The sequence below is a fragment of the Hibiscus syriacus genome, unplaced genomic scaffold (assembly GCF_006381635.1).
Source record: "Hibiscus syriacus cultivar Baekdansim isolate YM2019G1 unplaced genomic scaffold, ASM638163v2 tig00110338_pilon, whole genome shotgun sequence".
Lineage (NCBI taxonomy): Eukaryota > Viridiplantae > Streptophyta > Magnoliopsida > Malvales > Malvaceae > Hibiscus > Hibiscus syriacus.
This window is the reverse complement of record NW_024062691.1, coordinates 1,783,887-1,810,873: the sequence shown is the minus strand read 5'-3', so window position 1 is coordinate 1,810,873 and position 26,987 is coordinate 1,783,887. Positions and strand designations below refer to the sequence as shown.

General features: G+C 35.6%; 3 pseudogenes; 1 reads left to right on the top strand and 2 right to left on the bottom strand.

The window, feature by feature from the left end:
- The window catches only part of LOC120120430, a 54,816-nt pseudogene extending 45,285 nt beyond the window's left edge, over positions 1 to 9,531 (bottom strand).
- Positions 9,532 to 13,561: 4,030 nt separating this feature from the next.
- Positions 13,562 to 15,199, top strand: LOC120120368 (annotated as a pseudogene).
- A 1,042-nt stretch (positions 15,200 to 16,241) lies between these two features.
- Positions 16,242 to 17,764, bottom strand: LOC120120382 (annotated as a pseudogene).
- Positions 17,765 to 26,987: the final 9,223 nt, after the last annotated feature.

Below are 26,987 nucleotides of genomic sequence, written 5' to 3'. Positions count from 1 at the left end.
CAAGTTTGAAACATATTTGTCTTTATTTTCACTGTTTAAAAATCATGTCTGTTTATTTACTGATATTTGTATTTAATTATTTAGCGGACCGATAAGGTGGATGCTTTACGTCGGGTTTTTCTTGCACGACAGAGTTCACGCATCAGACGGCGTGCACGTGCTATTAAGTCTCCGTACACCCCACTAGTGCGAAGACACCGCAAGAAGAAGCCCGACTCGCCTGTTATCCCTCAAGAGTCCACTCCTATCGTTGAAGACTCCCCTATCATTCCTCGAGAGTCCCCTCCCACTGTTCAAGAGGCCACTGTCATCGTTGAAGAGGTCCCTCCCACCATTCAAGAGCCCGATTCACATAACGTCATATGTAAGATTCTTGAGAAACCCTCTGACGTGCCGGACATGATGGATTCAAGTTGGCTCTCGTATAAGTTACCGGCCAGTACCATACCGGTATCTGAAGTGGAGAGGAGACAACTACCGGACACAATTCTGGATAACACCCTTTGGGCTAAGACCGCAGTTGATTTTTATCTATATGAGTGGAGCCAGGGGTGTTTTACTGACATATGCAAGCTCAACGATGATATCTATTTGTTGCTTGATCGGTCTTGGTGGGGCGTATTATTAGGGGTCGAAGACAATGGCTATTTCGATGGAGGGGTAAGTCTTATATTTTTTTATATTTTAATTTGATTATTTTTTTTAAAATTTATGTAAGTTACTAATATATGTCTTTTTTTGTAAAACAGCATATAGATGCGTGGGTGTCACATCTTCTAATAATTAGGAAACTTAAGGAAAATAAAAGAAATACATGATATACAATTATGCCGACGCCTTTTAACACCGTTCACTTGAAGAATCAACGAGATGAATCATTTGCGTTGGGCAATGGACAAGCTAAACTTTATCCTGCATGGTGGGAGGTTGATAAGGTTAGTATTTATTTTAGATTAAGTTTAAAGGTATTCATAAATAAGTGCACAAATGAATGAATTATTACTTATGATTGCATGTGTTTATCCCTGTTTTGGAACGTAAACATTGGCTTCTCGTCGAGCTTCAGCTCCCATCCCTTAAGGCAATAGTATATGACAGCATGATAAATTACATATCATTGGCTGATTTAAGAGATATTATTAAGGGATGGAGCTCTCATTTGGCTAAATTCTTGGATGCGATATTATTGGACTCGTTCTAGAAACAAGAAGCCAAAGAAGCTCAATATTACAGTTAGCAGAGACGAGACCGCACCACAATAAATGAAAAGACCCAGAGGGGATTGTGGTCCTCTCGTATGCTTGGCGTTGGAGCGTTTGATCACAGGAAGTATAAAGTATCTACCTCCCACCGATAGAGATAGAGCTACAGTAGGCTTGTGGTTTCGGCATTATATGGCTAGATCGATATATACGAGACGCTGCCTACCTGCATCCGCGTTATAAAATGTCCATAAATAATTGGTAAGTTTATAGGCTTGTGGTTTGAAAATGTTTGGTTAAGTACCTATAATTCAATAATTTGTTGTTTGTAGGATTTAGATGTGTAGAAAATGTTGTTTGAGCAAATGTTTGGTTTATGCAGGTTAATCTCAGAAGTGAGCTGCGTGAAAATGATGTATGGTTGCAAAAGTTGATTCAATAGTAGATGAGGAAATAAGAATTATTGCTTATTTTTTTATTGTTTAATTGATTTGTAAAAGATGATTTGTAAAAGTTGATTTGTTTAATTGATGTGAACATAATTCTTATTTGTGCTTGTTTAATTGATTGAAATGTAATGGTTGATTTTGTTGATTTCAATCTGCATTATGTTGAAGGCAAAAATGACTATCACAATGCGAAATGAAAATCGCAACGAGAGAATCGCAATGCAAAATGAAAATCGCAACGAGAGAATCGCAACGCGAAATGAAAATCGCAACGACAAAATCGCAACGCGAAACTAAATTCGCGTTGCGATTTTCATTTCGCTTTGCGATTCCCTCGTTGCGATTTTCATTTCGCATTGCGATTTTCATTTCGCATTGCGATAGTCATTTCCGCGTTGCGATAGACATTAAGATGATTGCGAACGTCATTTCCGTGTTGCGATAGTCAAATGATTGCCTAATAAGTGATAACAACTGAACAGATCATAGCAATTTTCAAACTCAAGTTACTAATACATGCCTAACTGAAAATGTTAAAAGTTCACACATAAAATCTACATAATACAACGTTTGCATTTAAAAATAACCTAAGTTAACAGTCCCAAAAGGTGAAGCCAGTTGTGATTGGATTTTAAAGATGATTGCGATTTTGATTGCCTTTTTCTTGACACCATATGAGCTTTGGATTTTGATGAGGATCCATATTTTGGTAGATGAAAAGATGATTGTAATGGCACTGGTGATCCACATGTCAACCTTGTATGACCACTTTCCTTGCACCGACTACATGTCGATCTCTTCTTCTCTTCACCCTTAGACGGTATACGATCGTGACTTTTTGGTCGGCCAGGTAGCCTTCTGTCCATGGCTGGTGGCAAAACTGTTTGTAAGTCATCTGGTATGTCCCACTCAGAAGGATGTGGAATAGGGTAGACAATCTCGCCATAAGTCTGTCGATATACTTCTGTAGTGTAGCAATCCATAGCGTATGCGCTTGAATCATCTTGGTTTAGATGAAGAGAAACGTTTATAACATGGCCACACGGATAACCAGATGTTTGTCATTTCATACAACTACACGTCTTTGCATTTAGATCAACAAGCCCATTTAAGTTATTATCCAGTACTTCAAACAAAGTGTTTGAACATGGTTCAACTCTCCATGACGTTGACTTCACAACACGTTTCGTTATCTTTTTTTTTTGTCCATGGTATAACACGATGTTCCAATGTTCCTGTAAATTTAAATAAATAATACTTAGTAAAATATATGATAAGTTACGAATTTAAAGAAATAATACCTGCATGGTTTCTTTTCTTGTAGTACCACTGTTGAATAGAGGCTCGAAAAAACTCCATTAACATAGTAATGGGTAATTTCCGGGAATGACGACTTAGAGCGTTGATTGATTCTGCACTATTAGACGTCATGAAACCATATCTTGCTCCAAGTTGATGTACTCTTGACCATCTTTCAAACCCGACATCTTCTAGTATTTGAGTACACTGAGGCAAAACACGTCTTAAACAGTTTATATGCTTATTAAAATCCACTTCCCGATAAGCTTTTACAGCCTTCCAGTATGTCCATTTGTGATTTTTTATACCAGCAGACCTTGATTTTAGATTCCTATACAAATGAACACCACAAAGTCCATGAAAAGCATCTGGGAAACACCTTCTAACAGCGTTGTCAATTGAGTTTTCCCTATCAGATATGATTGTCAGATTGCTAATAGGACCTATGCAATCCCTAAGATGCCCCATAAACCATGTCCATGAATCAGAGGTTTCAGATTTGCCAACTCCGTAAGCTATTGGCAATATCCCATTGTTAGCATCCATGGCTACTGCTAATAAGTTTACTCCAAGGTATCGACCTTTCAAATGTGCTCCGTCAACTATAATAACTGGGCGCATGCAAGTAATAAACGAACGAATCTACAAAATAATATACACAAGAAATATAATCATTTAAATGTGAAATGCATGTAACTAACAAAAATGAGTCAACAGAATTATATTGATTTACTAACCGCAGCACCAATGGCGATAAACAGCAACTCAAAGCGTCCATCTCTATCTGTTTTGATATGAGTTACCGACCCAGGATTTTTCAGCTTTAAATTGTGACAATAAGCCGAAAGTTGGGCAAACGATGCTTCTGGCGACCCCCTCAACAATTCCAAGGCATAACATTTGGCTCTCCAAGCTTGAGAATATGATATACTAATCTTGAACCGAGCATTCATGTCAGTCATAATTTCATGTCCCCGATATACCCTGTCATTCAAAAACATTAACTCAGCCAGAAAATCACCCAACACCTTTTTGTTTGCCTGTCTATGGTGAGGAAAAACTTGGGTTCTTGAACATGTATGTTTATCAATAAAAGTCCTAACTTGAAACATTTCGCAATCTTTTATCCTCTTTGCAATCATACGCCACGTACAGTTTTGTCAATCATACACCTTGTTTCGAAACGATCTTTGCTTGATTTGTTAACTTTTAGTTGATAGCCATCTTCCACACATTTCGTATACAAAGCTATCTTCAAGTCTTCCTTTGTATCAAAACAATCATCTTTCTTGATACGAATAACTTTGTGTAACAATCAACTGCTTTCTTTACCAACTCTTCTTCCGGTAGCTGAAGTAATTCTGGCATATTCCAGTTATACTCCCGTGGCATTTTCTTTTCTTCGGGGACTTTTTCTTCTTCTTTTTCTTCTTCAGGATTATATGAATTACAGAATGGATGTTCAACATGTTCATTCACAGTCGTAACTCCCTCCTCATTATCATCAACAACATCTTCCTCGGCAACGGTTGTTTCATCATCAAAATTCGGGTATTGACCAATATCAAAATCATTACACGCAGGGTCTATTTCTTCTTCTGAAACATCATCAAAATCCGAGTATTGACCAATATCAAAGTCCGGGTATTGACCAAGATCAAATTTTGAATACTGACTAGTACTCACAATTTTTTCTCTTGGCTCATCATCGTCTAATTGGTCAATACGAAAACTGGAATTTGGTGCTGAAAGTTGATTGGGATTTGGATTAGAGAAAGGTTGTGGGTTTTGAGAAAAACTTAGTTGATTACTACCCGCTACTGACCCAACAATACTACTTCTAGGTTCAACAACATACAATGTAACATCATCACTTGAAACACTAATGTAAGCAATGAATCGTTCAACATCTTCATTATCGGTTAACAAATAAACTTTACCATTTCTCTGATAAGATAGCCTAAATCCACTTAGGGGCTCTAAATTCAATTTCTTTGAAACACGTAACATTAGAGTTTCATAAGTTAACTTTTTTAATGACAGTTTTAGTTGAAGATTCATGGGTAAAGGCATATATTGTAAAACACCATGAACATTCTCCCATGACCCTCCAAAACACAAATCTATCCAAACATGATCAACATTAGATGATTTCATGGTTGTAAATTAATTTACTAAACAAACGAGCTGCGAAACTAAGACATGTTGCCGGATGGGGAAGGATGTCGTTGGATATAAGAACGGATGTCGCCGGAGAGAGTGATAGACGGAGATGGAATGAGTTACGTTTTAGGGATTTAGGTTATGAGTTGTTGTTGCTGCGTAGATATATACACAAAAAATTTGTGTTGCGAAACTAAAACCTGTTGCGAACTTTGAAAATCGCATTGCGATTCTGTATTATCACGTTGCGATAGTCAGTATCGCATTGCGATTTTCCAAATTCGCATTGCGATTTACTTATTTGCATTGCGAATTGTGGAAATCGCAACGCGAAATTGGAAAATCGCATTGCGATAACGTTGTATTATGTGTATTTTATGTGTGCACTTTTAACATTTTCAGTTAGGCATGTATTAGTAACTTGAGTTTGAATATTGCTATGATATGTTCAGTTGTTATCACTTATTAGACATTCATTTAACTAATGCAACGAGAAAATCGCAACACGAAAATGACTATCGCAACGCGAAAATGGCTATCGCAACGCGAAATGAAAATCGCATTGCGATTTTCTCGTTGCCATTTTCATTTCGCATTGCGATTTTTATTTCGCATTGCGAATATCTCGTTGCGATAGTCAGTTTCGTGTTGCGACAGTCTGTTTTGCCTTCAACATAATGCAGATTGAAAATCAACAAATCAACTATTACATTTCAATCAATTAAACAAGCACAAATAAGAATTATGTACACATCAATTAAACAAATCAACATTTACAAATCATTTTTTACAAATCAATTAAACAATCAAAAAATAATAATAATTCTTATTTCCTCATCAATTATTGAATCAATGAATCAACTTTTGCACCCGTACATCCATTTCACGGAGCTCACTTAAGGATTAACCTGCAGAAACAAATATTTGCTCAAACAAGACTTCCTACACATCTAAAACTTACAAACAGCAAATTATTGAATTCTAGGTACTTAACCAAACATTTTCAAACCAAAAGGAGTATATATGTTAACAAAACTTGCATTTGACTTACCAATTAACAATGAATACTTTCATAACGCGGATGCAGGTAGGCAGCGTCTCGAATATATCGCTCTAGCCATATAATGCCGAAACCACAAGTTTACTGCAGCTCTATCTCTATCGGTGGGAGGTAGAAACTCTGTGCTTCCCGTCGTCAAACGCGCCAAGCACATGCATACGAGAGGATCACAATCCCCTCTGGCTCCCGGCGATTGTTGTGGCACGGTCTCGTCTCTGACAACTGTGACATTGAACTTCTTTGGCTTCTTGTGTCCAGAATGAGTTCAATAATTAATCACATCCAAGAATTTAGCTAAATGAGAGCTCTATCCCTTGATAATATCTCTCAAATCAGACAGTGATATGTAATTTATCATGTTGTCATATACTATTATCTTCAGGGATGTCAGCTGAAGTTGGACGAGAAGCCAATGACGACGTTCCAAAACAGGGATAAACACATGCAATTATAAGTAATAATTCATTTATTTGCGCACTTATTTATGAACACCTTTAAAAAATTTAAAAAATAAACACTAACCTTATCGACCTCCCACCATGCAGGATAAAGTTTAGCTTGTCCATTGCCCAACGAAAATGATTCATCTCGTTGATTCTTCAAGTGAACTGCGTGAAAAGCCGCCGACATTATTGTATATCGCGAATTTTTTTTATTTTTCCTAAGCTTCCTTATTATTAGAAGACGTGACACCCACGCATCGATATGATGTTTTACAAAAAAAGACATATATTAGTGAATTACATTAATTTTTAAAAAAATTAATCAAAATCATATATAAGACAAATATAAGACTTACCTCCCCATCGAAATAGCCACTGTCTTCAACCCCTAAAAACACACCCCACCAAGACTGATTAAGCAACAAATACATCTCATCGTTGAGTTTGCTTATGTCAGTGTAACACCCTTGGCTCCGCTCATGTAGATAAAAATCAACTGCGGTCTTAGCCCAAAGAGTATTATCCAGAATTGTTTCCGGTAGTTGTCTCCTCTCCACTTCAGATACCGGAAGGGTACTAGCCGGTAACTCATACGAGAGTCAACTCTCATCCATCATGTCCGGCAACGGTGGGGGTTTCTCAATAATTCGATATATTATCCCATGTGAATCGGGCTCTGGAATGATGGGAGGGACCTCTTCAACGATGACAATGGCCTCTTGAACGGTTGGGGGGTACTCTTGAGGGATGATAGAGGCCTCTTGAACGATTGGAGGAGACTCTTGAGGGATGACAGGTGAGTCGGGCTTCTTCTTGCGGAGTCTTCGCACCATTGGGGTGAACGGAGATGTAATAGCACGTGCACGCCGTCTGATGTGTGAACTATATCGTGCAAGGAAAACCCGACGTAAAGCATCCGCCTTATCGGGCCGCTAAAAAAAATTAATACATAAATCAGTAAATAAACAGACATGATATTAAACAAAGAAAAATATGTTTCAAACTTGCATTTTATTCACCCAAGTCATTATTCTATCATAGTTCACAAAATGCATCAGATAACATTCCAAAAGTAAGCACTTATATAAATATTTAAAAGGATAACATATATAAACATTCAAGAAGAAGAATAGTTTACTTTCGCAACACGAAACTTACTTTCGCAACACGAAACTTACTTTCGCAACGCGAAAATGACTATCGCAACGCGTAAATGACTATCGCAACGCAGAAATAACTATCGCAACGCGGAAATGACTATCGCAACACGGAAATGGCTATCGCAATGCGAAATGAAAATCGCAACAACAAAATCGCAATGCGAAATGAAAATCGCAACGACAAAATCGCAACGTGAAACACAAATCGTATTGCGATTATGTATTATCTCGTTGCGAAAGTATCGTGTTACGAAAGTAAGTATCGCGTTGCGAAAGTCAGTATCACATTGCGATTTTGTATTATCGCGTTACGATAGTCAGTATCGCATTGCGATTTTTCAAATTCGCATTGCGAATTGGGAAAATCGCAACGCGAAATTGGAAAATCGCATTGCGATAGTAATAATCGTGTTGCGAATCTGAAAACCGATTTGCGATAATGGAGATCGCGTTGCGAATTAGCGATCGCATTGCGATTTTGTTGGTCATTTTGGCAAATCCGGAAAAAGTTGGTTAAAATCGTATATTATATGGGATTTTTGGTCACTGAGATTATTTTCTCTATTTATATTGGCCGTTAAAACATGACATGTTTCTTTTCTTGATAGTTGTATTTGAGAACGATCATGCTATGAATCACATTCTTAATTCAAACCTCAAGCTTGGCAGCAGTATTAGCATGGGCTTCAATTTTAGCATCACAACTTCTCTGCATTTCTAGAACTGTTGATCTAGCAATTGTCTGAGCTCGTAGTTATATATCCATTTGTTGGAATGCCTCTCTCTGTCTAGTAGCATCATGTATTCGCCGTTGTAATATGTCATCATCTAAATTTCCATTCACCGTGATCTGAAAGAAGTCAGCATCAGCAGGCTCTCCTCGATGTTGCACCTTAATAAGCATTTAACAATGTTCACTTTTCAGCGTTCTCAAAAGGAATTTAATCTTAAAGCCAAAAGCCTTACCTTATATAAGGTCCTTTCATCTGGTTGTCCCAACTTTGATCTGTCCAATCCCTGTATATCACAAAAAAAACTGAATATAACAAATATGACCACAGGATAACAACAGCGATACTAATCTTTCACCAACATAACTTGAAGCTACAATCATACCATTGGCATCAAGGTGTTTTCTTGCTTCACCATAACTGAAAAAAATTCTAGAGTTTGAAACACTGTTCTTGGGATTAAATAAATATTTAAAAAGAGTTTTACATAACCCAAATTTACATCCCCAATTATTCCTACAACCAATGAACAATAGACTTGACATCAAAGTGAGCCAACAATTTTAATCAATGCATCAAAATGCATCAAAATACATCAATTAGAGCACATGGTTGGGTTCATAAATGACGACCCCAAACCTGAACCCAAAAGGGTGAATAAGTACAACTAATTAAATAATTGGGTAATCAAACTGTATACAAGTAAATAAACTTAAAGAGCCAATAAGATAACGAAAAATGAAATAAACACTAGTGTTTCTTTTGTTTATGAGTGCATACGAATACCAAACACAAATAGCTATATTTAATCATGTAATTGTTTTTCTTTCAGAATTTCAAATGCAAAACCGTTATTCTCCTAACCAAAAAACAAAGAAATTTTCATGATTAAATGAAATTACCACGCCATCCCCGGGGTTCTGAACCACGTGACTGTCAGAAACGGCAAGCCACTCTTCCGTGAAGGTGATGGCATCGGCAACGAACTGCTCTGTGAGGCGGCAACACCAGCCGCGGCCTCCATTGGATCAAAATGTTCACACTGCTACAACTCTCTAACGACCTCTATCTGCAAAACGCAAACACGAGAGAAAAGGGAGAAAAAGAAAAACTATGAGTTTTTTTTTTTAATAAGGAAACAGTAGAAAAGAAGAAATTGAGAAGAAAAGGAGGGATATCTGATAAAAAAAAAAGAGAGTGGTGGAGAACAGAAATAGGGAAACTTTGGGTTTTAAGAATCGGAGGGCTTTTGGATGAATCCTTTGAGTGCGTAAAATTTTCAATCTAAGCAAGGACTCCCGCCATTTATAGTAATGGTTCTAATATAAACTAGGGTAAACAATACGTTTAGTACCCTCAATTATCATTTATTTCTGTTTTAGTTACACAACTATTTTTAATTTCAAAATTATACCTAACGTTGATGTTGACGTGTTATTGTAAGATAATATCACGTTATCATTGATTTTTTTTAAAAAAATCAATATTTTCGTTAATTTTTTTAACGATGGGTAACCAAAATGAAACTAAAACATAAAGTGAGGTATGATTTTAAAAAAATAATAGTTGATGACCAAAACAGAACAAAAGTGATAGTTAGAATATGAAACGTGTAGTTTGCCCTATAAACTATTATCATTATTATTAAGTTTAATTAAAAATATACTCAAATTATATTTCTTTTCTTGTCTATTTTTTTTTTGTCAATGTTATTGTCTAACATTTTTTACATTATCATTTTTTTTTTTAAATCTGTCAACACTTAAAATGTGACACGTTTATAAAATTTGTAATTTTTTTAAATTAAAATTATTAATTGTTTAAATGAAAGACCCAAAGTCTCTCTAAAATCTCATAAAAAACCGAAAATATTTAATCCCAAAACATTAATCTCACTTGTCGTCCATCGTCCTCTATTGAAATTACCCCACCGATCGCCTACTCACACATTGTTAATAGATCATCCCTTTATCGTAGCATCAATTCATAAAATCACTAAACTTAAATTTTTAAATCTAAATCTTAAATTCCAATCAACAATTAACCGATTAGTGAATGGATGGTTACCGACGATGATAATGGTCGACAACGAAATTAAATGAATATTTTGGAGTTTCACGCCTATAATTGTTGGGTTTATAACTGATGATTTTTTTAACAAAATGATCATTTTACTTGTTTTTAATGTACAAAAATCAAATTATTTTATTAATACAAGGGCCAAAATACAGTCCACTGTAACCCCTAATAATATTAGCATGGATGAATCTTAAATTCCAATCAACAGGTAAGTAACAAAATGATCATTTTACTTGTTTTTAATGTACAAAAATCAAATTATTTGTTAATAACTCCTGTACAAAAGTTTTAACTTAAATCAAAAGACATCAAAAAAGGGTGTTTGTAAAAGAAAAAGTAACGAGTAATTTGCTAATTACGTTTCTCATATCACAATTAAAGAAACACAATCTTTGTATCTGGAGCTTGGTTGTACAATTTATGAGGATAAACGATGTACTTTTACTGGATTCTGGTTCTTATATGTTCATATCTTCTTGCAGCTAAGCAATGGAAGAGAATGGTTACGAAGTGCACTTTTGTAGGACCTGGTTCTTATATGTTAATATCATCATTGTATACACATCTCGAACAATGAACCCTGACTGCAAAAGTTGAGTTTAAAATGTGGAATGTCACAGGAATAAAAGTCATAAGAGGTTCAAAGAAAAACAATGCAAACATTATATGTTTTCATATATATGCGAATATTCTTAGGATCTACGATAAACAAGGTAATTATTGAATGTTAATCCTCTTTATTATCATTGTGAAATGTAGAACTACCCTCTTCTATCCATCATAAGCTGGAAGAAAACATATTTTTTCAACCTACAAGATCATGTGGAAATTACAAAAACACAACCACCTTAAAGCTGTGAAACATATTTTCATATCATTTATGTTACTGTGACAGTACAATAACGCAATTATCTGTACACGATATTACTGTGCAGGCAACGGTGATTGGATCATACTTTATTCAGAAAAATACTTAAACATCTTCTTATTGAAAAATCATTGTGGATCTGAATCTGCTCAATCTATTGGCTAATAAGATCACATTCAAAAAGTTCTCTAATTTGAGCATCACAGCTAACGAACTCTTATGGATTATAATGAAGAGAACTATCAACCAACACAAAAATAAATCAAACAAAAAGATGAACAAATTTGAACTTCATAAGGAACATATATGAAACTGCAAAAACTAGCTAATTGACTCCATGCTTAAAACCACGGCAGATCTAGAAACACGAAATAACCATTAACAAATTTCAATTGAAGTTAAACTTAGTTCAATCAATGCAACATCAATTTGTAGCTGATCAACAACATTACAGATCTAAGCTGAGAAGGATTGCTAAGCTAAAAGTACCTATTTAAGAACACGAAATGATCAATAACGAATTTGAATCAAAGTTAATCTTAGTTCAACCAATGCAACAACAATTCGTATCCGACTCAAAAAAAATGCAGAACTAAGCTGCGATAGATTGTTAAACTAAAGAACCGATCAAATCCACACAAAATGTCAACAAATCAAACGATTTAATTATAAAAAGTAAATAAATTTCAACTACTAACCGACGCCATTCACGAAGAATGAATCCTTCCTCATGAGCCATCTCAGTAGGAGGAGGAACCATACACACACATATACAGAGAGAGAGATACGGAGATACCTGAAGTAGAGAAATGAGTTGATGTCTTGATGGAATAATTGATGGGGCTTGTGATTTGTGAAGAAAGAGAAGGGAAAACAACGAAAAATAGAATTAGGGTATTGCAGCAAGGGAAAACGAGTCGCTGCGTCAGTGGCTCGGTGCCTCAAACCCTCGGTGGAGAATTTACAAAGGGAATTAGCCTCTCCTTAAGACCTTAGCAGGATCAGAGTGCTCAAGGCTCTGATTTAGTTTTTCTTTGCACTGTTTGAAAGAGAGCGATAGGTAAAACTCCGTTTTCGCCTTTTCGGAATGCGTTCTTAGCCGACTCAGTGTTTGAAGGAGAAACCGAGCCCGAAGCCCCGAATTAGGGAAAGTAAAAAATTAAAATAATAATAATAATGCATTAAGTACTCGAGTAGGGTATGATAGGATTATTTTAACCTTAAATCTGAATATTTTAATATAAATTCGACCCGAACATATTTTTTTAAAAAAAGAATTCAACCCAATCAAGTCGAGTTAAAATCCGTACTCAACAGATTACATGCCCATCCCTAAGGGGGTGTGTTGGATGGGGGAATGTGGGATTCTCATAATAATGGAATCCACATTCCCCCGTTTGGTTAGCCCGGGAATCTCATTCCCGGTAATATAAGATTATCAATAGTGGATTTTTTTGGGTATTTTACTCGGAATGTCATTATCTTCATTTCCTTAGGTATTGTTAAATTCTCGGCGTTTTGGACTAAAATGCCCTTAATTTTTTTTAAATATCATTTTTCTGTCATTAATAATAAAAATTCTATGAATGTTAAATTACAAATTTATTCTTAAATTATTTTAGATTTACAAAAAGAAAGTTTACAATTAAAATTTTATATGAAGTTTAGGAGTTAAAATAAAATTTTACTATTTCATTTAAAATAAAATTTTACTATTTCATTAAACTTTTTTATATTTTTAATTTTATAAAAAAAATTATATAAATTTTATGAATTTAAATTTTTTAAAGAAAATATATAAATATTTTTAACTTGTTAAAAAACAAATATAATAAAGATAATTTGATTAAATATACATTCGAATAATCTTTTATTCTTTTAACCAAACACGATAATCTTATATTCCTATTAAGTTAACTAAACACAAAATATAACATTTCCAGTAATCATATTTCTTAATAATCTTACATTCTCGCATATAATCTTTCATGTGAACCAAACGAACCGTAATAGTAAGTATCTTCACCTCAGTAAACCAAGATTTTTCCCAAAAAAAACCTCCGATAAGACATAAACCAAAGCCATTAACCAGTCCGGTCCACGCTAACTCTTGTCGAACAGTCAATTTTAAGTTTAAAGTGCGCATTACGGATGGCATCTTCTACCCTTTATTTCCCCACTCCATTTCGCACTCTCCCATCATCGCCGTCACTACCAAAATTACCTCGTATTCCTTTCAAGCCTTCAATATCATTGCACCTCTTGACCCACAAGACGCTCTATTTCTCGACCGGGATTAGAGGCGTTTCGGGTTCCGGGAGGTTTCGTTGGAGAGCCAAGGCGTCGATGGCGGAGAAAGGGAAAGCAAAGGTGGAAGTTTTTGAGTCCGAGGAGGATCTCTCGGTGTCGCTTGCTAAATACACCGCCGATCTAGCTGATAAGTTCTCCAAAGAGAAAGGCAGTTTCACCGTGGTTTTGTCTGGTGGCTCTCTCATTAAGTCTCTCAGGTCTTAAGCTACCCTTCATTTTCTCAAATTGATTGGCCCCATCACTAAATGCTACAAAATCTTGAGTGTAATTTTTTTTGGGCACGGTCTTCTGATAATTGATGTAATGAAAAAAAAAATTAAACTTTCAGGAAACTGGTGGAACCCCCATATGTTGATGCGGTGGATTGGTCAACCTGGCAAGTTTTCTGGGTGGATGAAAGGGTTGTTCCTAAGGATCATGATGACAGTAACTATAAGCTAGCTTTTGATGGATTTCTTTCAAAGGTATAATCAAAGAATATAACGTTTCTAGTTTACTATTATTATTTACACTGTACATATAATCAAATCTGTTCTTGGTTATTTATGACGGATTGCTTGGTGTGTATGAAAAAGGTTTTTAGTTGCTGTGTTTTTCTTTGTGGCAGTTTTTCCTGTTTAATTCACTCAATCATCCAAAAAAAACGAAAGAAAAGGTCTAATTCCTTTGAATTGTTAATATGACATTGTTAAATTGTATTGTTTTTCTTGTAGTTTGCCATATTTTGTGGTGTATGATGAAAATCTAATAATTAACCAAGTGATCTACCATTGCTGGTTCTAGGATGATGTTAGTATTCCAATTTTTCCAAGGCAAAGCAAGTTAGACATGCTATTTTGTCGCCTTCAGGTACCGATTCTCCCGGGTAAAGTCTATGCCATCAATGATGCACTGCCTGCTGAAGGTGCAGCTGATGACTATGAGACTTGTCTCAAGCACTTGGTTAAGAGCAACGTGATTAGTGTCTCGGCAGCGACTGGGTTTCCAAAGTTCGATCTCATGCTTCTGGGAATGGGACCGGATGGACATGTGGCTTCTCTATTTCCAGGCCACCCTCTGGTGAAGGAGAACGAAAGTGGGTTACCTTCATTAAGGACTCACCAAAACCACCCCCGAGAGAATCACCTTCACTTTCCCCGTTATCAACTCATCTGCTAACATTGCACTTGTCGTGTGCGGTTCTGGTAAAGCTGGTCCGGTGCATGCCGCATTAAGAAATAGTCAGAGTTTGATCCGCTGCCTGTTCAGATGGTTTCACCAGAAGGGGAGTTGGTTTGGTTTTTGGACAAGAATGCTGCTTCCAAGCTGTAAGTTGTATGTTATAGTTTATCCGAATTGCTTTTAAATTCGAGATCTGTGATCCGAGCAGTGGTTGTGCTACTGGAGTTGCCTCGCTATAGTTATCGACTGCCTAAACATGCTACGTTAATAAAGTGTATTTCATTGCGAGTGGGATCAAGTTCATCTTCCAAATAAACAGTTGAGTCAATCAATCGATTAGTAGATAAATCAAAAGCGTTTGAAGCCCATTAGATCAGGTGCACTTACAAAGGAGCTCATCATTAAAAACAAACAACAGACAAATTGAGTATTCATAATAAAAGAATTATTCATATGTTTGGTTTACTTGAAAGTGATACGATAAGTCATGTATTAGTACCCAAGTATCATATGAATTATAAGTAATTAGACATTTGGTACTATTGATAAATTACATTACTAATTACTCTATTATTTTTTTTATAAATCTGAACTAATTACAATATAGTATTGTTCAAAGATAGTTTTCAATTCTTTCACGTTCATACATTTGATATTCATATTGTTCAAATTGGTGGCCAAGAAATAACAACAATTACTCTATATTAGTAAGTTTTAAAATGAGTCATTGTATTTTGAAAAATTATAATTGCGTCGATTAATAACAATAAGATCACTTTGTCATTAAAGCTCAAATAAACGTTAAAAGGTGTAATTGAAAATATTTAATTATATATTACACCACAAATCACTCTATTATTTGTAAGTTTACAAAAGGGTTTTAAAATTTTCTAATTGAGTCACTCAATTAATTTTGTTATAAATGGAAAATTTTGGTTTTGGACTTCTTGAAGATTGGGGGCTCAATTCAACGAATCGAAAGATGAAGAGATTACTGTTGGTGAGAGAAATAACATATCGAGACGGTAGTCATTTGACTGTGGATGACAGATTAATGTTCCAAGTTAAAACATTTTGAGGTGATTTCAATGAGAGATTCTCACAAATCTTATCCGATGAATCGAACGAAAAAATCAATGTGAATCGAGTGTGGCTTGTACCTCTGACAAGGCTGCTGAAGGCTTTAGCTCGAAATGTTAAGATTGATAGGTGCTGGTAAGAAGTGATTGACATTGTCATTTCACGAGTAGGAACAAAAATCATGCTCCTGCCTTTAAATTCCAACAATACTGAACATTGTCTTCTCTCCCTGGGAAGGTCTCAAAGATGCTCCATATAGTATGTCTTTCGACAATGGACCACGTTATGAACTAGTATTTAGTTTGACACACAAATGCTCAAAGGAAAATCAAACAAAACATATTACTGCCCCTTTTCAACCAACAGATGAAACACACCACTTCTGCGTGTGTGTAAGCTACTCTTTCTTAGTGTAGTGACGTACCACAATAGCCAAGCCCAGAATCAAGAGGGGAACGAGAAATTGAAGGATCTTAATCACAAACTCGGGGGTCTTGTCGGGATTGTAAGGCGCTTGCTGTGGTGGAATGTAGATGCGCTTTGCCGGGACGGTTTTTGAATCGATCTCGCCTATGTAGTATTTTCCATCATCTCTCTTGCGGAATCACTGTGTCCACATCTTCAAAATCATTTGTGGCATCCTTCCCTGTCAAATTGGTGGAGCATGATCAAACTACGGAATACAGGATTAATTACTTAAAGAACCAAACACGGAATCTATCGCGTGAATTTACCGGTTGCCGACAGCAGAACTTCATCACCTCCAGGATGATCTTCCATGAATGGAGTTACATCATACACCTACATAGAAGAAATCTCGATCATGAGCAACAGTTTTAACTCTAAATACCTTGTTCTTGAAATATTCATCCACGGACATGGAAACCTTGAAGGAGAAACATATTTGTTCGACTTAAGGTTCTTTCTACAACCGAGAGAAGATCAGACAAATCTAATGATTGTCTGATATAAGGTAAAAAGTTTATCGCAATTGACGGGAAGCGAAGTTTCTATTCATAGTCATCAGTTACAGATAGCACTGTACTCATGGTTTTCAGATTCGTGATGTTGGATAGGGGCAGATGATGAAACTACATGATATCATGAATCGCTGTTCTGCCAAATACGAAGACATCTAACATGCACAACCAAGGATGGACTGGAGGGCCGGCAGGGGAGGTCGATTCCCGTAAAATCCTGCCATTCCCTGTACACAACCGTATGAAGAGTTGCAGACCACAAACACATTAAACTAAAAGATTCATCAACAGTATATACTTGGGTAAATAAAAACCAAACTTCAACTCCCATGAAAATGAATATAATAAACAATTATTCAATTCTCTACCTCTCCATCCAAAAAGAGAAAAAAAAACTTTATGTTTCTTCCATGTTAGGCCCTACACGTTCTCTGATTCGGACAAATACCCATATCCAACTCAATGAAACTTACAATCGAAGGTGAAATCAACCCAAATAAAAATAGTTCAACATAGGAGAAAGGAAGTAAATAATCCTGCTAATGAGGTTAAAAGAGAGAGAGGAAAGATCTGACCTTCCCGGAAATAATCAGCCAACAATCTTTGGTTTTGTCGTGGGTTGCAACCTCCTCGAAAGTGTGGACCTTTGGTTCTGAAGCCATCCTTCACCACTGTCAATCAAAGAAAACACCAAAATTTCAAAATCCCACCGCCGGTTAGATCTGAAGCACCCACAAAGAAAGCTACAAAAACAAATAAAAAGTAATGCTCTGTACAGCTAAAGAGACCAAAAACCATCAAATATACTCAAAAAAAAAGGAGAGAATCTCCGATAGAAGAGAGAAAAAAGGTTTCAGCTTTCGTACCTCTTTTGGTCAAAGTACCAACTCAAACAATTGAGGATTTTCACTCACTTCTACTACTTACGCTAATTGATTTGCCAAAAACGTCCATATAATCTTCCGAATTTACGTATCCATCCTCGAACATAGTGTAGTTCAATGGGGTAGTGTTGTCTCTTCAAGAATATGTTTCTCTCCATTAGTTCATTCATTTTATTTTAGTCCTGAATTTATGTGGTGTTTTCATTTTGTCATGTTTTCTTTTATTCGTGTAGTAAAATTAATTAAATTAATATTAAATTTTACTTAACGTCTGTGATCAGTTAAATTTTACATTAATATTTTATTAATTACGCTTAAAAGTAAGAATAAATTTTTTAGGATAAATGTGAAATTAATTTATCCAGAAAATCAGAAGAGTTCATACAACCAAATCACAACTTATATCGCAATTAAATAACCATCACATGAACAAGATTTAATTATATACAAAGAACTCTATTAATATGATTATCTCTACTCATAGGAAATCATATCATTCTACAGCTTATGGTTCCCTTAATACAATGGACAATAGCCTCCTCCTACAGAGTTTTATATTGAAAAATCCACAAATTCCTTTCTCTCCACACATGATAAATAAACAAATTTCACGCAATTTTCATAAGACGAGGAACCATCCAAACAAGCTCCGAGCACCAGTTCCCCACTCTTCGCTGCAAATGACACTCGACTAAATTGATTTGAAAAAATAACAATAAAAGTATATATGATCCCTAGACTCAAGTTTCCTATTGTCGTAACCGGTTTTCGTCCGGGCACGAATTTTTTACTTGGCGGGAAAAGTTATGTGAATAAATGGTTTTAAAATAATTTGAGAGTCGCCATCGGCCTTTTGGGTCAGGTAGGTCAAATACCTAAAAATCATCCTTTAAAAGAGTTTTTAAGAAAACATCGATTAAAAGATAAATTAATCTGCGTTTTAACCAAAAATTCGTTCTTTTTAATAATAAAAAGGGATTCGTGGTCGGTTACGTTTAGGGAAGGATTAGCACCCCTACAACGCCCAAAATTAGTACTTTTTAATTATAAATTGTCTCTATTATTAGAAATTTAAAAATTCAAAAATATATTTAATTTATAATCCTATTATTTCAAAGTTATAATTATGAAAAAAATATATTAATTTATATATAAAATATAAATAAAATATTTATTTATTTAGAAATATCAGAAAATGATTTCTAAGTGCCTTAAGACAGCTCTTTTCTTCGATATTAAAAAATAAATAAATAATTAAAACATTTTTCTAAAAATAATAATAATATATTAATATATAATTTATAAAATAGGATATTTATTTATTTAAAAATATCAGAAAATGGACATCCAGTTGTTTTAAGACTGTCCTTTCTTAATATTGAAAAATAAATAAATATTAAAACAGGATTAAAATAATTTATATTAAAAATAAAATAATAATAATTAATATTTAAATTAAAATATAACTTAAATAGTGACTAAAATAAATAAAACTAAAATTATAATATTAAAAATATAAAAAGTAATAAAGCTTGTAAATAAAAATAAATGAAGATATTAAAATTAATGACTAAATTAGAATATATTAAAATTAAATATCTAATTTATAATTAATTATTTAATATTATAATGACTAAACATGCTATTTTACCAATTTATTAATTTAAGGACTAAAATAAAATTAATTAAAACAGTATAATTTAAATGTAAAATATTAAAATTCAAGGACCTAATTTGAATTATTAAAAATATATGTATTAATAGTGTAATTTGATATTAATTAATTATTTCAGGTTAAAAAAAAGTAATTAAAATTTCCAGTGACTAAATAAAGTATTTATCCTAAAATATATATAACATATACTGGAAAGGACTAAAATAAAATAAACTAAAATTCGGAGACCATATTAAAATGTTCATAATTCGATTGTAGTGACTAAAATGGAATTTTACAAAACCTAAAGGGCAGCGGAGAAGGTTTAACCATAAACGTAAATTACGCATATAACCCCTACCCAAAACGACACCGTTTAGGAGGGGCATATAAACCTCGAATGGCCGGCCCTTTTGAGCCATTCTCCTCATTTTATCTTTTCTTCTTCTCTCTCTAGCTGAGAGAAAAAACATTTTCTCTACCTTCTCTCTAAAACCCTCCATCGGAGGGAGTCCTATTCCGGCCGGCAACTGTACTCCGGCGCCGATACCACCGCCGACCACGGTGGTCGGAATTCTGAAAAAATGGCCTAAATCGAAGCTCTATTTCCCCAAATCCCAAATCTAACATTTGTTTCGTCTAAAACTCTTCCACTAAACGTAAATCTAAAAAAATCGAAGGGTTCTACCTTTCGATTAAACGACGGTTCAACGACGTTTGGCTTCCGTTTACAGAATAGGCTTCAAAGGTAAGTCTCTTTCTTCTCTTTTCCTCTGTTATTTCCGAATGATCGCTTGTTGGTGTGGTTGCTCTTTTTGTTCTGTTGGTTCGTATCTCTCTCCGACCCCTCTCTGTTTGCAGGGGAACTGAGGCTTTATAGCCTCAATGTGGCTCTCGTCGGACTGGTCCAAAGGATGAAAGGTTCGGTGAGTCACCAAAGCTATGCTGGTGACTCACCATAGAGGCGACGTGGACGGTCGGTGTTGTGGCAGCAGAGCTTCTGGAGGCTTCTTCGAGGCGGCTTCGTGGCACTGGTGGAGCGTCGACATTGGCGTTGGCAACTATTGGTTGGATCACTTGGCATAGGAGGCGTGGCAGCAGCTGGAATGGCTTCAAAGGCTACTGGGAGTTGAACCATCGGCTGGGGCGACTGGAAACAGCAGAGTCGGTTGGGTGATGAAACCCTAGTAGAAACCCTGAATGGGTTTAGGGTTCTACTAGGTCAGCTGTAAACGGGCCATCATGTTTGGCTTGTAAATGTATTTAATAATAATAATAATAATAATAATAATAATAATAATAATAATATAATAAAAGTGAAAAATTAGTGTCTACAGCTGCCCCTCTTTGCTCATTCTTGTGTTAACAAGAATAGAGCAAAGACGAAAAAGATAATAATTGTTCATTCGGCTTATTTTAAGTAATATGGAAATGTTAAAAACATTCTGCCCAGAGGTTTTATGAATGACCCTGAGGCTTTAAGATCAAAAAGCTCCCGAAGGCTTTTTGAAAACATCATGCACTGTAGGTCTTACAGATGACCCTAAGGGTTTAAGATCAAAAAGCTTCCGAAGGCTTTTTGGAAACATCATGCACTGCAGGACTTACAGATGACCCTAAGGTTTTGAAAACATCAAAAAGCTCCGAAGGCTTTTTGGAAACATCATGCACTGTAGGACTTACAGATGACCCTAAGGCTTTGAAAACATCAAAAAGCTCCCGAAGGCTTTTTGGAAACATCATGCACTGTAAGACTTACAGATGACCCTAAGGCTTTGAAAACATCAAAAAGCTCCCAAAGGCTTTTTGGAAACATCATGCACTGTAGGACTTACAGATGACCCTAAGGCTTTGAAAACATCAAAAAGCTCCCGAAGGCTTTTTGGAAACATCATGCACTGTAGGACTTACAGATGACCCTAAGGCTTTGAAAACATCAAAAAGCTCCAGAAGGCTTTTTGGAAACATCATGCACTGTAGGACTTACAGATGACCCTAAGGCTTTAAAAACATCAAAAAGCTCCCTAAGGCTTTTTGGAAACATCATGCACTGTAGGACTTACAGATGACCCTAAGGCTTTGAAAACATCAAAAAGCTCCCGAAGGCTATTTGGAAACATCATGCACTGTAGGACTTACAGATGACCCTAAGGCTTTGAAAACATCAAAAAGCTCCCGAAGGCTATTTGTAAACATCATGCACTGTAGGACTTACCTGTGACCCTAAGGCTTTGAAGACATCAAAAAGCTCCCAAAGGATTTTTGGAAACATCATGCACTGTAGGACTTACAGATGACTCTAAGGCTTTGAAAACATCAAAAAGCTCCCGAAGGCTATTTGGAAACATCATGCACTGTAGGACTTACAGATGACCCTAAGGCTTTGAAAAACATCAAAAATCTCCCGAAGGCTATTTGGAAACATCATGCACTGTAGGACTTACAGATGACCCTAAGGCTTTGAAAACATCAAAAAGCTCCCGAAGGCTTTTTGGAAACATCATGTACTGTAGGACTTACAGATGTGGGAAATAGTTTACTAAGTAAGAAACTATGAAAATCATTTTTTTACTTTTCAACAATTTTATTTTTAGAAAAGATTGAATGAGAAACTATGGAAATCGTTTTCTCATTATTTTTCAAAATAACATGTTGATTGGGTAACATGACCCAATCTCAAGATAATGTTCATTCTTGTGGATTGAGTCCATCTATTCTTCAGATGTTGGCATGATTCCTGCATTTGCGGTTTTGAATACCTTCTTCTTGTAAGGTATTTTTTACCATGAATCTTCTTGTTCTTCCGAAAATCTATAAAACTTTATGTTTGAATGCACTCAGATGTATCAATGTAATGCATTGTCTATTGTGTAAATGATATTCTTATGAATGCATGAATGTTGATGCAATCTTCATTTGACTTCAAAGTGGTGAACTTGGTCTTCCTTCACTTCATCATTTATTGCTAGGGTTACCTCTGGATATCAGTGTAGAAACTTATGATATCAAGCTTGCATTTCTACAGAATCATTTGATCAACTTGTATCTTTGTGTCTTCTTTGCTTTATGAAAGTCTCAGAAGAAATGTTTCATTTGTGGAACTCTTGCTGTAGTCAAAATTATGACCCTGATGCCCCATTTTGTCTTTGGTAACACCGCCTTTCTTTGTCTGGACTTGTGTAGAAATCCAATAAAGCTTTCATCTTTGAAAAGAGAATCTATCATCTTTAAAAAGAGAATCTATCATCTTTGAAAAGAGAATCTATCATCTTTGAAGAGTATAGATGTAGATATGCGTGGCTCAGCAGGGATTAATTAGGAGAGTAGTGTCTGTTCTAATTTAACTCTTGAAACACATCACAAGGAATATTTATTCCAATTCCTTTCATGTCTCCACATATAATCAGATCTCGAATAAGGCAACTTGGACCATATCATGTCGAGATGCTTAACAACAACCTGTCATTCAACCTTAGTTGGCGCCACTAGTTTCTTGTTTAAAATTTCAGTTCTCCTTCTGTGGAAAGAAATCTTCATCATATCTCATTTCTAATCTTGGGGTTGAAGAAGACAAAATTTATCTTGGATCAATAAAGGAAAACCATATGATAACAACATTGGTTTAGCATCGGAATAACTGGTTCGTAAAACATTTAACAACACATTCATCATTTCTTGTGGTTTCTATTCAGATGTAAAACATTTGACAACACATTCATCCTTTCCTGTGGTTTCTGCCAAGATTTCTCAATCATTGAAACTCTTTGCATATTTTTTCAAAGCTTTTGTATGATGTCACAAGATCACTTGAGAACAAAACTCAATGGGAATACAAGTGAGATGTTGGTATGTTTCATGACCAAAACTTGATCAAATTCACAAAATATGCTAGTGTCGAACTGAATAAGAGACACTAATTGATCTTGATATCATCTCGGGCAAAGGCAAAAGTGATATTGATCACGCTTTCTTCTGTAATGAGCGTTGTAAGAAGTAGAAACACTTCAGATATAGGATCCATGTACATAACGATATCCATAGAATTCTTGATACTGGGGATGAAACGTACATGATAAAACCAAAATAGATGAAAACTCAGTTCAGCCTTCCTGGTAATGATAACCCCAGTAACAGCGGGAATAACAGTAATGTAAGTGAGTCGAGTCTCCCTTTCCAATGTCATCGATTAAGCGAAAACTATTGTGAAAAACAGCTTCGTAATCCCAACAGTATGGTTGTAACTAACTGCCAGGAATCTCAACGAAATATTTCCAATCATCACCGACACACAGAATACAAAATTCAAAGCTGAGATCTTGAAGAACTGAACCCTGGATCGAGTAGTCTGCTTGGGGACCATCTTTATCCATGATATAGTTTAACACACTGTCATGTGACACATGGTTTAAGAAGATTGGGTATTTGAAACCATACTTGCTGAGTAGATATTTGTTCAACAACAAGATTCTAATGCAACTGCCTGATGAACGAAGTAATTATGTATAGTCAGCTCGACTTTTATTGTTTCACCATTTTCATTCTTCATATTTTTCTGTCTCATTGGAAATATCTGCTCAAGTCAATGATTTTTAACACATGATGATGTGGGCCTTCAGCATGCCCCAGCATTTGCTGATACAAACGTTCAAAAATGCATCAATAAACCTAATTCTGATTGAAATGGGCTTTCAGCCTGCCCTATCATTTGCTTCTTGCTGATCTGAGCCTTCAAAATGCCCCAACATTTGCTGATACAGATGTTAAAAGTGTGTTCACATTATTTCTTGCTGAGAAGAGCCTCCAAGAATGCCCAAATATTCATATTGCTGTGAGCCTTCAAAATGCCCCAATATTTTATTTCTGGTTGAAATGGGCCCTCAATATGTCCCTCTAGATCTGTCTGAATTGGGCTTTCGAGATGCCTCAATTTTCTATTTCTGGTTTACTCTCGACGTCTGTTTGACTTGAATATCATGATCCCTACAAGGTTCAATTTTGACAATGCACTGTGGTGGATACTTGTGGCTTTATTCGTGCTCCAAATCTGTTTATCTTGAATACTCTCATTCTGGTGTCACTAAACATCAGTGTTGTCAGGTAACTGGAATTCTCTTCATGTTGTCACAGAATTAAGAAGTAATCATTCATTCTGACAGAAACATCTGAGATATGTGTCTTTTCTGGAGGAGTTTAGTCGGACAGAGCAGTATAAATTGCTTGGTAATCCATTCCAGGCTAACACAGTGGCTTATCATCTTTCAGTGAAGGCTATCTCTGAAATATACTTTTAAGTGGGAGAGAAACCAATTTCGGCGAACAGTAATCTGATGCAATAGCAAGACTACATATACAGTGGTACCGGCTCTTCAAAAATCTGCACCCATGCAACATGTTGATTCTGATAACTACTCATCTGATTATGAAGTGATCTTTCAGGATGATTTCACAGATATTGATAGTTCTTCTGATACAGAGGAAATCCTGAATTCTGACTCTGATGAGGAGAAAAAACTGTTATTCTTGACAAAAATGGAATACTCAGAGGTTGAGGCTTCAATAGCCATGAAGAGATGTAGTCCAGATTCATCAATGGCAGAGTTGACAGATTTTATATGTGCTGCTCAAATGGCTAAGGCTGCTGACGTACTTCTTCTGGTAGAAGATAGGAAGCAATTATACAATGACCCCAATTACAAGCAAAGACGAAACTCGGGTTATGATTTTTTTGAAAAGGACGAAGTAGAGGAAGCTTGAAAAGAAGCTTCTTAATGAAGACTATCATCAAATTCATCTTTTAAATCCAATGATTGGTTTTGGGGTTCATACCAAATCTGATCAGATAACTCAAAGAACACTTCCAGAAAATGCTATTGGGCCTCCTTATTTCTACTACGAGAACGTGGCACTTGCTCCAGTTGATGTTTGGACTGGAATGTCATAGTACTTATTCGATGTAGAGCCAGAATTTGTAGATTCGAAGCATTTTTGTGTTGCTGCCCGGAAACGAGGCTATATTCATAATCTGCCAATCGAGAACAAATTTCCTCTTATTATGCTTACTCCACGCACCATACATGATATTTTTCCATTGAAAAATAAATGGTGCCTTCCTGGGATCCAAGAACAAAGTTGAACTATTTATAAACATGTACATGAAGTGCCAAATTGACAGAAATGATCTGTAAGGCTCTTGAAGCTTATGACGATGAGCCATCTTCGAGTGTCCAGAAGTATGTTCTTGATGAGTGCTGAAAATGGAATCTGGTATGGGTTGGAAGGAATAAAATTGTTCCACTTGAACCTGATGAGGTGGAAATTCTTTTAGGTTTCCCTTATACTGTCTTAGCATATCTTTGAAAACAGATGTGCAAGAACTGAATGATAATCGGTTGGAGCAATTGATGAGTAGATTTGTCGAATTTGACCTTGTTGTTGATGGAATCCAGCGTAACAACCTTACTGAAAGAAATAAACATCATCAGGATGAACTAGAAGATTTTTGTTGGTGTATTTTCTTGCAATGACTGCTACGACAGCTGTCTCTTCTGATGCTCCAATATATCCCACTCTTTTCGAATCTTGGAACGGTTTAGTTGACAGTAAAACTGGTCATCTTCAACTTTTGGAATCCTGTAACCAATGTTACCCTATATAAAAGGCCTATAAGGGTAGATTCTGTTCCAATGTCTTATTCTGTGCCATAAGTCCTCAAATTCAAATTCAGCAATCTTCTGAAGAACATAATGGATATCATCTTGACAAAGAAAATGATTGGCATAGAAGAAGTAGCAATGATGTATCAAGACTTGAGCCAGCATTACGGTATAACCAGAGTGCAGGTAGTGACTTGTTCATGGCTCTATGATGTAATCTTCTAGAGAACATGAATTGATGGTTGGGGAAAATAATCTGTCTGGTGATGCTTATCGCCCTCAGCATGAGATAAACGATAATCGTTCTTGATGAGCTGCTAATAATGTCATAGGGGAGTGTCACAAGTTCAATTCTCCAGACTTTCTGGCTTCTTGGACCACTTGCCTTCAAAAATGTGAAGTGCTTCATTATTCTGGCCTCGTTCATTCTTTTTCTACAACAGAGGTAGAATAAGCAACAATTGCTTCAAGGACCTTCCTCATTTGAGATTGTCCTGTTTGAAAATGTTTTTTCTCCTTTCTTTATTGAAGAATGAAAGAATTTTGTAAGGTATTACCCCTTTCAGGTTCACAATATAATCAAATCATAAACAATGAATTTAATGAATATCAAATAAATCAACTACACTTTTAAATCATTCAAAAATCATAGTCCTATGGCAAGTGTCAAAATTATTTGATTGATTTGAGGTGTAGGTTGATTTTGGTAAAATAGGTTCTTTCAAGTTAGTTCAGTATGTCGCTTCGGGCTTCCACTAACTTGAAGAAATGGTTGTTATGCTCATCTTGTAGAGATACTTCTTGATTCCAG